General features: G+C 40.0%; 1 protein-coding gene across 4 annotated transcripts in view; it reads right to left on the bottom strand.

Moving 5' to 3' along the window:
• ACSL4 (acyl-CoA synthetase long chain family member 4) overlaps nucleotides 1-15,374 on the bottom strand; it is a 58,147-nt gene extending 42,773 nt beyond the window's left edge. For 3 of the 4 annotated variants that reach the window (XM_080909824.1, XM_080909823.1, XM_080909821.1), the window contains exon 1: nucleotides 15,246-15,374. The gene's annotated coding sequence lies outside the window, so the exon portion shown is untranslated. Of the gene's footprint in view, nucleotides 1-11,714; nucleotides 11,791-15,245 lie in introns of all 4 variants that reach the window. The other variant, XM_080909822.1, reaches the window with a different exon arrangement.
• Between the last annotated feature and the right edge of the window lie 1,849 nt (nucleotides 15,375-17,223).

Consider the following 17,223-nt stretch of genomic DNA (forward strand, 5'->3'; position numbering starts at 1 on the left):
ACTCAGTATGTTTACACATATTATTAATATCGAGTGCCACATTCCAAAGTCTTTATTTAACTGGACTCTCAGAACCACACTGTAGAGCTAACATTCAGCTCCCTGAATATCAGCTGAAACCCACAAGTATCAGTGGCATGAGTAGGGAATAAAAACAGAAGATGAAACCAGAACATAGAAGAACAGACAAGAAAAAGTATTTGAAATGGTAGCAAATGTTGGGGCAGTAACCGCACCATGCCTATAAATTGCCACTGGGTGGCAGCGTTGTCACTAGCTACACAATACACAAATGAACCCTGGAACAGCTTTAGGCTCTGTAAAACAGCTCCAATCCATTTCTATATGGACAGGCATTCAAGTGCAGGTTCTCTAGTCATAGGTCTTAGATGTGTTCTTTTTATCAGAGATTTGTGGAAGGTAAGTTAACATCAGCATTTATTTACGTCAGCATACTATTCTAAATATGGAGATTCTCAGTGGAGAAAGGGGGATCAGAAAAACCTGGAAAGCATTTGCAAAATTCAGGGTGAACCAACATAAAAACTATGACAGTCAAAAATTCACTTCATACAATTTTTTTAAACCCATAAACTTAAATAGTTCAATTTAACATACACATGTATTAATCCAGTACTACTGATGAATAGTTTTTAAGGTGGAAAAGCATTGGAAACATACACAGTACACCTTTTACTTAAAGTAATAATTAACTGAACAGAGATACAACGAAGTACAAGGTGAAGGAGTAAGTTATATTAAAAAAAAGACACATGAGAAAAATGTATCAAAGAAAAACATGTTATATTTAAGTGTAAAAGGCAAATTTTTTAAAATGTATATAAAATGTTTAACAGCATATCTTTTAGGGAAATCCATAGCTTGTGTGAAGTGGACTTATAATCTCCATAAAAAAACAAAGATGTCTATGAAAAATGCTAAAAATATCAGCTGTCTCTTAGAAGATTTACCCATACTTTATTTTATAATTTTCTCTATATATTCTAAAATAAATATAAAGAGTACTTTTGAATGTTGTGACAGAGATCAATACCTAGAAAATACAAAGTGACTTCTAGTTTAATTGCTCTGCCTCTGTTGTTATAGACAATGTTAAAATTAGGGGAAACAGTACCAATTATACATCTGTAATATATTTACTATGAGTTTACTATTGTTCCAAATAAACTGTTCATTTAAAAGCAGTAAGATCAGTATTAATGTCACACTTAAAAATAGAGTATGTACGAATTGTTTAAATTTATAAGAAAGAAATCATTTGACCAAGCCACCCCTAAGGATGCATAAGAATACATAAAATAAACTCTTGATCATTAAGGCATCACACCTTTTAGCATTACAACACAAAATTGTGGGGACAATTATATCATTGGCTCTCCCTTAAATATACATGATATGACTTTGCTGCGCCAAGTTTACTGAAACAGGAAACAAATCCTTAAGGATCTCCCAGTTGGTTTTGTAATCACCATGGAGCGTTGAACAGGAAAGAAATTACACTGAGTGTACTTTTTCCTTCACATTAAAAAACATCTAGTTTCCCAAATCCTTAGTAGTGACAAAGGCATATGCAAGCATCTGTTCAAGAAATACTTCATGAACTGTGTTCTGCCCTAATGGAACTTAGTGTTCAATAAACAACATTTGGGGTAGACAGACAGCAGCAGCCTAATAAAGATAAAGAGGTACACCAGAAGGTCACAATCAAGGCAACCCTCTCATCCAACTAGATGGTTACAGAATTTTATAAGTTATCAGTAATAGCTACTGACTATCCAGTCATACCTGCTACTGCTAAAAAAGGGGAAGATTACCTGGCTTGCTTACTTAAAATCAATTTTTATTTGAAAAGTTCATTTAAATGTCAGGCCATGAAAACACTGCACAAGAAAGAATGGATGAGGTTCTAAAAGAGCAGAGGAATGAAAAATGCCATGTCAAAAAAGTAAGTGATGGATGGCTCAGCGGTTAGTTAAGAGCACTGACTGTTCTTCCAGAGGTCCTGAGTTCAAATCCCAGCACCCACATGGTGGCTCACAACCATCTGTAATGGGATCTGATACCTTCTTCTGGTGTGTCTGAAGACAGTGACAGTCTACTCGAATACATAAGATAAATCTTTAAAAAAAAAAAAGCACAAACAAGCTTAAAGGCCCTAACCAGCCAACTATTACAAACCACACCCCACCTGGTTATATTATTTTAGAATGTGTAAAATCTGTAATAGTTTGGCTCCATGGTGGAACGTAGCCAAAGGAGTTTTTTTTTTTTTTTTTTTTTTTTATTACCTAGGTATTTAAGATGCTTTCTAGAAGACACATAAAATAAAATAAAATAAAATAAAATAAAAGCTTAGGGCTGGGGTACACAGCTCAGTGGCATAAGCACTTACACAGCATGCTCTCGGGCACTGAAAAATAAAGTAAAAGAATATGTAAGAACCAGTTAGGAATGAAGAACCACAGGACTGGAAGATACCAAGCAGAGATACTCTCAGACCTGGCTGAGAACTAACAACCTGCAGCCTCTGGCCTGAATGTGAACAAGGAGAGTTAGGAATCTGGTCTAACATAAAATCATACATATTATGAACTGATTTTACAACTTGTTATGGCAACTCTCAACTGTCCAGTTCTCAAACATCAACTGTCAATGACATCTTGTTGCAAAGGTGGGTACACAGTAGAGAATCTGTGTAAATACAGACCAACTTTGAACTGCCATTTTTCTTTTATTAAGATCTGTGTATTTTTAAGTGCACTAGTATTTTGCCTGCTTGTACTGTGTGAGGGTGTCAGATCCCCTGGAACTGGAGTTACAGTTGTGAGCTGCCATCCACGAAGGTGCTGGGAATTGAACCTGGATCCTCTGGAAGAGCTGCCCAGTGCTCTTAACTGCTGAACTATCCCTCCAACATCCTCTCCCACTTCTTTTCTTTAACCTGAGGGGTAGAAGACAATCCTGGCACTTAGGAGTATGATATAAAAGGACCAGAAGTCTGACTGTTTTTTTTTTTAATCAGCTGACAAGCCTAACAATTTTCCATCTTAAATAGTTACTCCTCCTAAACAAAAATATTTCCCATGATTTTGTAATAAAGTGTTGGTACGTCATCCAAAAAATATTTTAAACGGCTTGTTTTCTTAGCTAAGAATGATGCAAAACTAGAGAAACAGACGTCAGCTGAAAAACCATCGGCTGGAAAAGAAAACTGTAATCAAAGTCACTACTTCCAAATTAGTTACTTGCTACCTTACTAAGTCATTGCAGTTCCATTATGAACGTCATACACTCCTCATCTTAGAGTTCCATTAGTAAATACTGGCTGGAGACTATGTTCATCAAGTTTAACACTGCAAAACTTCACATTCTAGTTAGCAGAAGAAAACTGCCCTACTTTGCTTCCAATTGCTATGATAAACACCATGACCAAAAACAACTTGAGGAAAGGGTTTATTTCATCTATGGCTTAAAGTCCATCATCCAAGCAAGTCAGAGCAGGAACTCAAGGAACTGGAGCAGGAGGATAATAATAATAAAGGAACACTGAACTGTTGCTTTCTGAACCCCAGGATCACCTATACCAATGGGCTGAGCCCTCCCACATCAATCATTCATCAAAAAAATGAATGTCCAACTAACCTGCCAGTGGGCACTCTAACTGAGGCATTTTCTCAATTGAGTTTCATTTTTCCCAGATGACTCCAACTTGTGTCAGGTTGACTCAACTTGTTCTCTAAATATCGTAGAACAAACTGAATTGCAAATGTCTGTTTTTCACAATCCAAAGTACACCCAGAGTCCAGACCTTCGCTGTCACTTCCTCCTTATCTTTGGTAATGACTCGTATATCACCCACCTCCTCCTTCCTGCAGAGAGTGTCTTGAGCAATGTAGTCTTTCAATTAAAGATAAGAGACCATCACAAGTCTCCCCACTGTTAGTTGCTTATGAAAATCCTGGCCTTACATACTTGACACCAAAAACAAAAGTTACCGTCCTTAGAAGATCAGTCATTTTGGTTTTTTTTGTTGTTGTTGTTGTTTAAAATGTATAGAATGCATAATTGTCTTTAAATGAAGATGCGAATGTCAACATTTCTATTTGTAGAAATAAACACCACATGACTTCCCAATTAAGAGTTGCATAACTCAGAAGAGGTGCACCTGAGCCTTGCCTTTTCTAGGTTCCAATTCTGGAAACAACTTGCTTCCAAGAAATTCTAACCTAGCTTTGTGTAATGGCTTGAATGAGAGGGTCAGGAGTTTGAACACTTGGACTGCAGTGATACAGCAATGCTGGAAGCAAAGCACTGGGGCGGGCTCTGCCAGACAAATCACAAGGTGTAAGAATCTCCCTGCTCCTGATGCCATATCTGCTTCCCTGCTCCCTTCCATGATGGGCTCATACCCCTCTAGAGGGAAACTTTTGAACATGGTATTATCATAGCAACAGAAAAGCAAAGAATATGTTTTGTTTAAAAAAAAAATAAAATTGTTTGGGCACAGAGAATATCAATACTTTCCAAAAAATTTTTTGGTCTTGTTTTGGTACCTGATACTCTGTACCCCAAATTTGAAAGTCTCTGGTTCCAACTCTACAAGTAATTATCTTTATGCCTGACCTACTTTTCTCGTCTCTACTTTTCTGAAACCTGACACGTGCCATGACTACTGTTCAGGTCTATCCTTCAGTAAAGCTTTGGTTTTTCAACTATTCTTTTAACTTACTTCCTGATGTCATAGCTGCGGTGGCCACGTGGAATACTGTATCTTTGACTTGGATTCTTCCCCAGAGCTACATTACTGCACTTCCTTTCTTGTCTTCTAAGCCACAACTGGTTTTTAAGCTCATTCACCAAGTTCCTGTTTCCTGTCTGAGAGATAGTTTAAACCTTTTCGTTCAACCTTGAGGCAGCAATGACTAACACATCCTAAGCACAAGAATGCTCGCCTTCCTCCCTGTAGTAACGGCTCTGTTCACTTCTCCAGATTTCCTCAGATGAGTGAGCCTGCATATGCCTGCCATTACTTTTCCATAGCACTGTGATAATGTAACCATACATTAAAGGAAAAAAGCAGAAAACCTAAAAAAAAAAAAAAAAAAAAAAAAAAGCAGGCGGTTCAGTGTGCCCCCACCCAGCATTAGCCTCACCCACAACCATAGTTCTCCAGAAACTTTTCAACACCTTTTCCCATTAGTCAAGTAAGAAATATAGACCCTTAAGTTAATTCTCCTATGCCCACTACCTTATTATTATCAAGTCTGTGGCTTTATTAACTGCACCTATGAGTAGAAGATCCTCCTGATATGAAATCCAACTCCAAAATACTAAGACGCAAACACAGCCTTGAAAACTGGGCTGTTTCAATCATAAAAAATATGAGTAGCTGTAACAAGTCTTCACGTGAAAAACCTTGCCCACACAGAATCTTTGGAAATAAAATGTTACGCTGAATTTGTAGAAAATGATTAAAGGAACAAACAACAAATTATGAAAAGAATGTATATATGATGGTGGTCCGATAAGACTATAATGAATTTCACAAACTCCTATTGCCTAGAAAGGTTATGGCAAAATCCGTTAGTTACATTTGTGAAGATGTTGGTGTGAGCAAACCCATTATGCTCCAGTCATATTTGGATCACAGAATGCAAAGAATTATGTGTACCACGTAAACACTGGGCTCTATCACCTAGCTCTGCATAAATACAACCTGTGATGTCACACAATGATGAATCCAACTAACGTATTTCTCAGAACATGTGACAAAGTGCCACACTCCTGCCCCTTGTTCAGACTTTAAAACCACGTGAACCACTTTGAAGTTAAGAAAATAAAACTTCACTTGGCTTTTGCCAAGATAACAATTTGTCCAAGAAACCAGCTATTTTTACAAAAATACTATATTTACACAGTAATGTTTTTTCTCAAGTTTCAATTACATAGTCACAAATCCTCAAAGATGTCTACCATACAGTGTAAAATTTAAAAAGATAAAAATCAGTATGTATAGTAAGAAGTCTTGAAGAAAGAGAGTATGTATGTGTGTTTGTATCTATGAATGCCAAGTGTCTATGTGTGCAAATGTGTATGTGCAAGCATGTACATTAGAAAGTTAACAACAGATCTGAGCATGGTATTATATATTCTTGTGTATATATTTTTTAAAGTAGAAAATGTAGAAGATCTCCAAGGGAGAAAGTTATGTTTTATCAAAACAGCTAAATGCTCACTTGGTAAAGGTTCCTTATTAACTTACACAACTACCTAGAAAACTAGGCTATAGATTTACGTAGAATAACAAGTTTCCTTTAACGCCACTCCCTTTTCCTCTAGGGATAACTGTTCTGCTGTGTTATCAATCTCACTTTTTTTTATTATCTACACATGATAAGCTTTGTTTGCCTTTAGATAAGTGGAATCCCGAAGTATAAATGCCCTTTACCATATTCTAGAATGCCTCTGTCAGTTCATCTATGTCTCTGACCCTTTCTTTCTCTTAGTTCTATGATACTCTATAGCGCACATACAACACACACACACACACACAAAATATTAGTACACATTCTTAATTGGTTTTCTGAAACACTAATGTAACCTTGGCTGGCCTAGAGCTTACTGTGAGCTCAGCCTGCAACTCAATTCATGGAGATCTGCCTGCCTTGCCGCCAAATGCTAGGATTAAAGGCATGTGCCACTGCACCTAGCAAAATATGTGTACATTTTTAAATGAGAGGATTCAGGTATTGTTAATCAAAAAGTTAAAGTGTGTGAGTGCCCACTTACTCAAGGTACTATATTTAATTTCTAGCAAGGCATCTTTTGCAAAATGGTCTGTAATTCCCCTAGTTAGGTAGATAGACTTGATCTTTTTTGCATTCGTCACTCTTTTATTTATCAGGAAAATTCCAATTCACAACCCTCCACTGCTTTTATTAATGTACATCCATACTAAAAAAAAAAAAAAAGACATTTTCTACATTATCTTTCTAATGGGTCAACAGGCTCATTTCATATTGTGCTTCTTATTCAGAAGTCTTTTATATAAATTGAATTACAACAGTTAAGATAAACGGGCAATTCAACTGAAAAACTTTTCTTAGTGCGTCACAGAGCAAACATTTCATCAGTGGCAAAGGTACACTCCTTCACCAACCTCCTGACACAGGGCCAAAAGGCCAAGATGGTTCAGGATTGCAAACAAATTTAACCTGAAGTCTTGGAATAAAAATATCAAGGAACTGAAGAGGCCTGCAAAGCCATAATGTAGACAGTTTTCATATTCCTGCATTTACATAAAATGTATACTGTTTAACCCATACCTAATTAACAGTTCTTTTTAGCAATTTTCACTCACTGACTCTTCCTAAAACCAACTCAGTGTCATTCACTACAATGAGCCTAATATGCTCAGCACCAGTTTAACCAAGTAAGTGCCTAGGTACTGAACTGTTTTCTTCAATGTCCACGCCCCACCTCCACTGTCTCCTGGCTATATGATGTGAAGCAGACCCCACACACTGTATCACTTCACTTGTTTCAGGAAAATTGCCAACTCTGCCCATCTATATTTTATCAGTTTAGAAAATATTACATCATATATTTTTAAAACACTACAAGAAAACGTAGCTCAGCGGTGAAGCATTTGCCTAACCGGCACTAGGCACCAAGTTTCATCCCCAGCAAAATACAGGCATACACACCAACATGTATGAGCAAGTAAACATGTTCAGTAGCAGTAAAGCATGTGCTCAGCAGCTGGTAGGTAGGGACCCAAGTACGCTGGACTAACAGTAATTGTTTGCTTTATAGTGTCTTTTACCAAAGAAATGAAGATAATCATTCTAACATATTTAGAAGCTACCCCTGTAAAAATCTGCTACTTTCCTTTTTTGACTTTGTTATGCTGCTTTTATGTTTTTCACAAGACTTTTTTTAAACATGCAGTTTTATCTTAAATATATATCTACTATGCTTCTGCATATGACATCGACTTCCTTCTAAGTACACGGTGGCCAAGTGTCCCAACTTCATTTCCATCTTCAGCCTGACAGGACATTTAAAAGAACTGAAGTGTCAAGTTAACAAAAGAAGGAAGTTGTGCAAACGAAATAATAATAAACCACAGTGGAAGCTCAAATTGGTAGCCTCCCGGTACATACTTTAAAGATCACAAAGCAGTCTCTGGCATAAAACTGCAACCATGCCCACAGTCATTACCAGTCTACGATCCAACCGCATACGCCTCTATAAGACTCATACTAGTTAACCATACCTGTAAGCTGATGTTCACACTGAAATAGCCCAGACCTCAACAACAAAAACCAACCTTCCCAGATCTCTGTCTTAATTCTACTGCCAGTAAAGAAACTGAATGCAATCTTCTGAACCAAAATACAAGTGAAGGCTATAAAAAGTCCTTTATAAAATAAAAGATTGATCCTAGTTGAGGTTGCCTTCTCTGCAAGTTCAAGAATTTTTTCTCCAATGGTCCAGAGAGTAAACAGACTTGAGAGGCCACAGGGTCTCTGTGAGTAAGGCCAGACAATACATAAATGGAGCCAGTTGGCTGGGTTCCAACTGGAGTTTATTTACAGAAACAGGTGGTGCACAGGATTTGGCCACAGGGAGTGTTTTTCTGTCCCCTGACTTATACCAGTTTGCTCTTTTATTCTTGTAGGAATTTGATACCCTAAATGCACACTCACTGAAACAAACATGGTAGCAGCAAAGAGACATGATTACTGCCATACCACCATCAAAAATGAGTATTCTTCAAATGAATCACCAGTCCAACAAGTTCTTACCATAATACAGGCACACACAATTTTTAAAAAGGGGTAGTACAAGCATCACCAAAAACAAATATTCACAATAAAAACAGTTAAGGGGGAGGGTTGTTAGTTCAACAGTAGAGCACCTGCCCAGTATATACAATGCTCTGAGTAGTGACTATAAAAGAAAAATATCTAGTGTAGACAAATTTAATCCTGTTTTACTCTAGAAGAGTAAGTAAAAGAGGCCTACTAAGTATACAGCTGAGATAACTTCACTACTCAAAATGCAGGAGTATACTTTCAAACTGTGTTTAGATGAGAACACCTATGCTTTGGATAGTTAAAAAAACCTTTGCTGGAAGATTCCAGTTTTTGCCAAAACATTTTTAATTTAGAGAGTGAAACCCACTGAGTGTCTGTTTAATTCTACGTGGCATTTAACAACCGGTAAGGTTGTAAAACACTGTATTTTAAGGATAGCAGCCATTTTAGTAAGGTGAGACCATGTATGACCAGATTCACACGCTAAATGCAAAGCCCCTTGCCACAGAACACATCCCGAGCTCCCAGAACTGCAACAGTAAGCACACTGCTCACTGTAAAAAGTAAATAAACAATGGATGCAGGGTAGAACACAAAGGAGCACAATTAAATAACCTAAGTATATAAAACCCCTGGACACCAGAAGCACAGGAGATCAAAAGAAATTAACATTTCCCTTCAAGCAGTGTGGTCAGTTTGAGCAGTCTAAAGTTCTGCAAGCACCCTGGGAGGAGGTGTGAAACATGAGCCATCAAGTCAAAGAATATAGTTGCAAGCCATACGACATCGAAAACGTCAGTATTTGAATTATGCAAGGAACTTTTCCATCCTTGACAAATTCAGAGAATCCAACACAAAAGCAGGCAAAAGAATAACTGATATAATAATCAATGTAATACACTCAATATAATAAGCAGTGGCCTGGTAGGTTGTCCAAGCTCCAGTGAATAGCACCACACCCATACGTTCATGGCACTCAATGAATTATTTTAAAAAGGGGGGGGACGCAAAATAAGAGGGCTATACGGTGTGTGGGGTGAGATAAAGGAGAAGGAGTGAGCGGGAAAGTAGGGCGGCTACACTTTAAAAGACTGAGCAGTGTATTCAAGGCTGACCATTAGGGACTGGAAAATCAGTCAGTGTGTTCTCCCCCCCCCCCCCCCGTGTGGGGGGGGAGGAAGAACTACCTTTCTTGCTCAGTGGCCTATAATTATATGCAGGGCTGAGGCCTAGTCCCTGCCCATGCTGGTATTTTCATTAGTGTCCTCCTCCAACTCACATTTGGGTGGTCATGTGGATGACTTTAGGGATTGAGCTTCTGGTGTTACTAGAAGACACATTCACTTAGCAAACTCCCTGATCCTCTGGCTCATACAAACTCTCTACCCTCCTCTGACGACAGTCTCTGAGACTTAGGTTAAGGAGTGTTTTCTATATATCCATTGGGACTGGAAACATAAATAAAAATAACATAAAAATAACACTCAGATGTGTGTGTGTGTGTGTGTGTGTGTGTGTGTGTGTGTGTGTGTGTGATGGGCATGCGGACACAAACATATAACAAAAATTAATGAAAAAAAAAGAGGCCACATATTTTAAGGAAAACAGGGAGTAGATGAGCATATTTAAAGAAAAGTGAAAGAGAAACATGGTAATTAAAAAACAACCTTGGGGCTAGAGAGATGGTTCAGGGGTCTTCCAGAGGTCCTGAGTTCAATTCCCAGTAACCACATGTTGGCTCACAACCAACTGTAATGGGATCAAATGCCCTCTTCTGGTGTGTCTTGAGACTGCTACAGTCTCAATGTTTTAAAAGGTACAACCTGAAACCAGCCAGACCTTAATTGCAGCACTTGGTGAAGAAAAACACATAAAAACAGTAAACAATAAAGCAAATGTAGGGCTGGAGAGATGGCTCAGTGGTTAAGAGCACTGACTGCTCTTCCAGAGGTCCTGAGTTCAATTCCCAGCAACCACATGGTGGCTCACAACCATCTGTAATGAGAGCCTCTGTGGTGTGTCTGAAGACAGCTACAGTGTACTTATAATAAATAAACAAAAATTAAATTAAAAAATAAATAATTCTTTAAAAAAACAAATGTAGATTGTGAACCATTAAGGTATTCTAAATTAAAACTATGGGGTTGGGAATTTAGCTCAGTGGTAGAACAATTTCCTAGCAAGAGCAAGGCCCTGAGTTTGGTCCTCAGCTTTGGAAAAAAATTGGCAAAATAACAAGAAGAAAACAAATAGGAAAAACTATGAAGAAAAATATCACCTCAAAGAATCAGTAGCTAAGGGAAAAACAGTTTCTAATGGGAATGTAAAATGATAGCCCTTGTGGAAATCAGTTACTCTGAAATCTAAACATGCAATTACTATATAACCTGGTACAATTGTATTGTTAGTGAAAAGTTATGCCCATACATGAAAAATACCAGAGGTTCTTTGATGGGTGCATGGTTAAACATATATCTATGACATGCCATCCTCCTCACTAATAAAAAGAAACAGATTATTGATTAAGGACATAAATCTCATGAATCTCCAAGAAGTGGAAGGAGGCAGTCTAAAATGGTTACAGTCTTTGCCCCCATTTACTTAGAATTCTTGAAACAATAAGAGACATGAGAAACATCAGAGAGAGATCAGAGATGACTGTAAATATATATAAAAAAGGGCAACATAAGGACCCTTTGGGGGATAGAACTGTTCTATGACTTGCCTACTGAAAGCTACACATGCTGCCAGTGCGCAGAACTAAACACACACACAGCGCATGCTCAAAGTGCTGAGAGAGTAGGGCTGGAAGATGGCTTAGCAGTTAAGAAAGCTTGCTGCTCTTGCAGAGAAGAGGTTAGTTCTTTGTACCTGTGTTGGGAAGCTCCACAACGCCTATGACTCCTACTCCAAGGCACCTAGGCCCTCTTCTGGCTTAGGCAGGCATCTGCACACATGTGGCATGCATATAAATCAAAGGGAAAAAGTAAAATTTTTAAAGTAAGGAAAAAAAATAGTGGAATGTGAATATGGACACACTGTATTCATTTCAACTTCTTAGTTGTCTTGTTACATACTAATTATTCATGGTATTAGCACTGGTTGAAACTAGATTGAGGGTATTAGTCCTTATAACTGTATGACAACCTACAACAATGCCAGAATTTATAATCAAAAAGGAAAAATGTATAAAATACATGATATCAGCCAGTAGCAGGAGTGGGAAAACAAAGCTTATTATGATTCCTAAGCAAAATGGAGGAGGTGAGAAATGGCACAAAAGACCAACAATAGAGCCCAGGTGTGATGGTACAACCTTTAACTCAGAGTTTTAGGGAGGCAGAGGCAGATGAATCTCCCTGGCAGCCAAGGCAGTTACACAGAGAAACCAAATAAACAGTCCATAGTAAAATATGATTAGCTCTTCCTCCCCCATTGAGGCTTAACATCGAGGGGATTTTGTTCATCCCAACTTGAACCTTACTATCTTAGTAAAATAAACTATATGTCCATGTTTCTCACTAAAACCACACCATCTTCTCGGGCTACAATTTCATAGAATAAGTGCTGTCCTCTTAGCCCTCATATCCTGAATACCTACCACAAAATGTGAGCCACTAAGAACAGGATGAGTTAGAATTAGTGAGATGCCTGCATGATTTTTAAATATATATTTTATTATTATTGTTTGATTGAGACAGGTTCTATGTTGTCCTAGATATTCTGGAACTCTCTACACAGACTGAGCTGGCTTTACAGCACAAATCTGCCTGCTTCTGCCTCCCCCAAAACTGCTGGGCTTGAAGGCACGGACCACCATAACCAGCTAAATATGTTTAATTTTATGTATATAGGTGTTTCGTCTACATGTTTGTCTGTGGGTCACAGGCATGTCTGGTGCTCACAGAGGCCAGAAGAGGGTGCTGGTTCCCTTGAGACTGGGAGCTATGGGGGAAGTGAGCCACCATGTGGGTGCTGAGAACTGAACCTGGTTCCTCTGAAGAGCAGCCATTGCTATTAACCATTAAGCCATTGCTCCAGGCCCTATGTATACACTTTTAAAGTTACTAGCTAATTAGTTTTAAGGCAGTATGTTCACACCCTTACAATTCTCTAATGGTCGTGGATTTGCCGCCGTACCCATATGTTTAATTTGCAAGTGGAAATTAACCTAACATTTGTAAAGCTGCTTCTGAATTTATGCACATGAACAGACAGGATGAATTTAGGAATTAATCATCTTGTTTAGGCTTTTGTTTTGTTTTTGTTTTCTTTTTGAAACAATGGTTCTCTGTATAAGCTTGGCTCTCCTAGAGCTTACTGTTTAAAAGCAGGCTGGCCTTGAATTTAGTTGTCAGCCTCAAGCTCAGAGATATGCCTGCTTCTGCCCCCCATTTTTCCCTAGGCCTCAGCCTCCTCCACCTTGGTCTCTGCCATGGCCTTTTCCTCCTCTGCCTCGGCCTACACCTACACCTTTGCCTAAACCCACACCTCCCAAGTGCCAGAGGCCGGGATTAAAGTCCTGGCACACTACCCTAGCTAAAAACTAATACTTGAGTATAAAGCTAGTTTAGGCAAACTTTAAGAAGATGTTTTAAACTGATGCAGCCGCAGCCTTAATGTGAAGTGCACTAAAATACATTATATATATATATATATATATATATATATATATATATATATATATATATATATATATATATTCAAAAAATCACTTTTAAAAAACTGGAAGCAGAAACAAGAGGGTTTATGGATCATCCTGCCAACCATAAAGTCACTTAATTCATATATGTGAAAAGTAAGAAAATAGCCTTGTTCAAGGAGGATACATCTGAGAGGCTGCAACTGGAGCATCTCCAGGGGCTGGATTCAGGTCTCTTGCCACCTAAATGCTTAAGATTTTGTTCTTCCTCTACCCCATCACATCGCTACCCAATACAGTAAAGATCTTTATATCTGATTGATGCCGAGGTCCATCCCAATTTGCACACATATTGACAATATAATCCTGGTTCCTCCTTGGAAACAGTGTAAATTCGAACAGGAGCCTACCGTGTTTTGCATTCTCACGGTCTGGACTGAAAAGATGAGCTATGTTTGCAATTTAACAGAAGAGGCCTTACATTTCAAATTTTGCCTGGCCTTCCCAGCAGCACTACTGTAACTGGTATCCACTTGCTGGTTTAAACATTAAGCCTTGCTTGCTGTAAGTATAAAAAGAAAAAGCTAAAGTCACAAGGAAGTGCAGGAAACTGCTTTCTTGGGTTAAATATCTGTAACAACGGGTTACTAAGCATGAACTTACAGGTTCAAGAGACAAAACATGAGAAGGAACCTTGGTTATGCTTGAATCCAGCTGCGTGACAGCTGGGCATGTTTCCAGAAAAGAGGAAACTGAGTGGTTGATTAAACCATGAACCAGTAAAGCAAACTACTTACTTCTTCAATAGGGTTCATTTCCCCTTATTCCCAACCTTATAGTCGTTTCTGTTGAGTGAGGGTTGATTTTTTTTTCTAAGATGAAAAGTACGAATGAGCAAATTAATTTCAAGAGAATGGGAAAAAATGTCTTAGAAGGAGATGCTAGAGCAAAAAAGGAGAAATGACGTCTGTTTTCAAGTATGTAACCGGTTAGGCAATGAATCACATTTTCCTAGGTTTTTCTGTCTATAGACAGCCACAGTTCTGTTCGCTATTCGAATGAAAGGAAGAGGAAGTGAATAAACCTAATATTAAATATACAGCACCTACTGATTGCAGAGATAAAGACAGGAAGAACACAGGGTACAAGCTTCAGCTATGATCCAGATGTTTGGTAACATACGTAAAGGTAGTATGGATGCTGAGAGGGCGAAGCGAAAGCACCCTCCTCAAATTCGGGAAAACAGATGTTTCTAGAGCCAGACACCACCACCACCACCGCCGCCGCCACCACCAGCACCGCCACCAGCACCACCACCAGCACCACCACCCGCGGGCGCCCGGACCCTGTTACAAAGTGACTGGGAGGGGACAAAATGGAGCTGAGGTCGAGGGGCGACCTAAAGGTCGTTTGGAGGTCTAGCAGGCACTTGGCGTGCTCAAGTCAAGTGAGTCGTGGCAAAGCCTGGTACCCACAGGAGGAAGAGTTCTCCTGGCACTCGGGTCACAGCGGGGTACTGGGAAGAGCCAGGTAGGATTCTGAGGGATCCCGGAGAGCATCAAAGGAGGACATAGTAACAGTGGTTCTCTCCAAGAGCCAGCGGCCGCGGCCGGAAAGCCGAGCGCCCCCCCCCCACCCCCACTCACCCTACCCCAGATCTCCAACCGGCTCAGGTGAGGATCGTGGAGCCCGGCAGAAATCGGGGACTCTCCAGGGCATGGGCGCAGCAGCCGCATCCTCCCCAAACTAGGATCACTCACCAAAGGTGCTGCCTCGCTCACCACGAGTCCGCCACTGGGTCCCGGCCTTCTGCGGGAAGGAAGCTCCGGGAGAGGAGCTCGCGTGCCCGCTAGCTCTGGAGCTGCCTTGCGAGGAGGGGCGAGCCGCCGAGGCCAGTGGGAAAAAAAAAAGAAGAGAGAGCGAGAGCGAGCCGCAGCGGCGCGCGCGCAACCCGGACTACCAGCGGAGGCGGGGCCCGGCGCGAGCCCGGAAAAGACGAGCCCGGAGGGGCGGGCGGAGCGGGGGAGCTCGGTGGTGTGGCTGAGCCCGCCGAATCGCAGGCGGCCGCCGGCTCGGCCCACCCACACGCCCGCCTCCGCTAGCTAAGGACGTCACCGCCAAAGAGGCGGAGCCCGGTGGGGGCTCGCAGCTGCTGCAAAGGAGGAGGGCTGCTTCCGAGGGGTCGTAAGGTCGCCAAAGGCTGCTAGAGCCCGCAGCCGCCGCTCCGCTCCCGCAGTGCAGGGCAGGAGAGCACGTGAGGGCTTGGCGCCCAGAAGCCAAGACCTGCAGAACCGGCCCACGCCCTAGCGGACTACCCGGGACTCCACCCAGCATGAAAGTTCCCCCAGGGTCATCTTCCAGCCGCCCTTAGTTAGATATGTATCTTTGGAATCCCTTGTGCTCCCTATAGGAGAGATCTTAACCGGGTCAGCTGCCTTCTAGCTCCTGAAAGACATCCTTTTATCTCTTGCCTTGAGCTGTATTAAGATCCTAGTTCCCTCTGGCTGGTGAAATGTCTCCTGGAAGCAAGGTTTTGCGCGTCACTCAGCCTAAGCAAAAGAGCCCACAATTGATAAGAAAAAAGGGCAGTACTGTGAGATCTAATGCTTCTGAGACTTCTTGATAAAGACCTTTTTATTCCCCCCCCCCCCCACAAGAGTTGATAAATTAGTGCTCTAAATAAATCCCAGAAGCTATCTAGGACTTGAAGACTAATTGCGAATAATAAACCACAACAAACTGCCAAGAATAAGTTGCCAAATGTAAACTATTCTTTCAGTTCTGTGATACATAAGAGTGGACTGACTGCTTTTTCCTGCCTATTATGACTGTTTTACTAGCTACTTTCATCTTCCTTATAGAATGACTATGTGTGATACACATACAATTACTCGCCTCACATTGCTGGCTACAGTAATGCTTTTAGCCTTTTGTATATCATATCGTCTGGAATGTTTGTTCCAATGTGAATTCCTAGAGAAATTATCCTCAGATGTTTTGATGGGGATTTTAATTGGGTTAAATTTTAATTTGGTGAAAGGTTTGAGTTTGGGATTTTTAAGAAGCACCCCAAATGACACAGTGTGCCTGGCTGAGAGCAGGGCTTTTTAAATGTTGTTCTAAAGCTGTAGTGCTCATTCTATTTCCAATACACCCACCAACTTATATATAATGTGCATATAAACATTGTTTATGCACTCATGTACTTTTCCTTTCTCAAGATTGACCTAGAAAGTTCAGGACTTCAAACGACAAACTTAATTGTCATCTTTATTTTTATGAGATCTTGTTGTAATGCCAGAAACAGATAATTATTAGTTGGCTATATATTCCACTAGGTACCTACAGTGTACAGAGACCTGTCATTTATTCTAGAATTAATACAAAAAAAAAAAACCATTTGGAAGAACAAATCATCCACTCCTCCAACAAGCTTACACTTTAGTTATGGAATTAAAACAAAAATACCACACAGACCCGGTATTCCATCCAAATCAGCCTGTAGCCCATGAAGAAAAAGAACTTGTAATATAAATACTTTTTCTAGTTTCCTTCATCATCAATCATGTAGCCCAGACATTTTTAATTAACTCTTGTGAACACAGTAGTCCTCAGCTTACAGAAGTCCCTCAATGTTTACAAGACACAAATAAAGGAGAGAAGCTATCAGGATGTTCACCACACACACACACACACACACACACACACACACCAGGCCAATAAATTACTTACATTTTC

Source organism: Micromys minutus (genome assembly GCF_963924665.1).
Source record: "Micromys minutus genome assembly, chromosome: X".
Classification (NCBI taxonomy): Eukaryota; Metazoa; Chordata; class Mammalia; order Rodentia; family Muridae; genus Micromys; species Micromys minutus.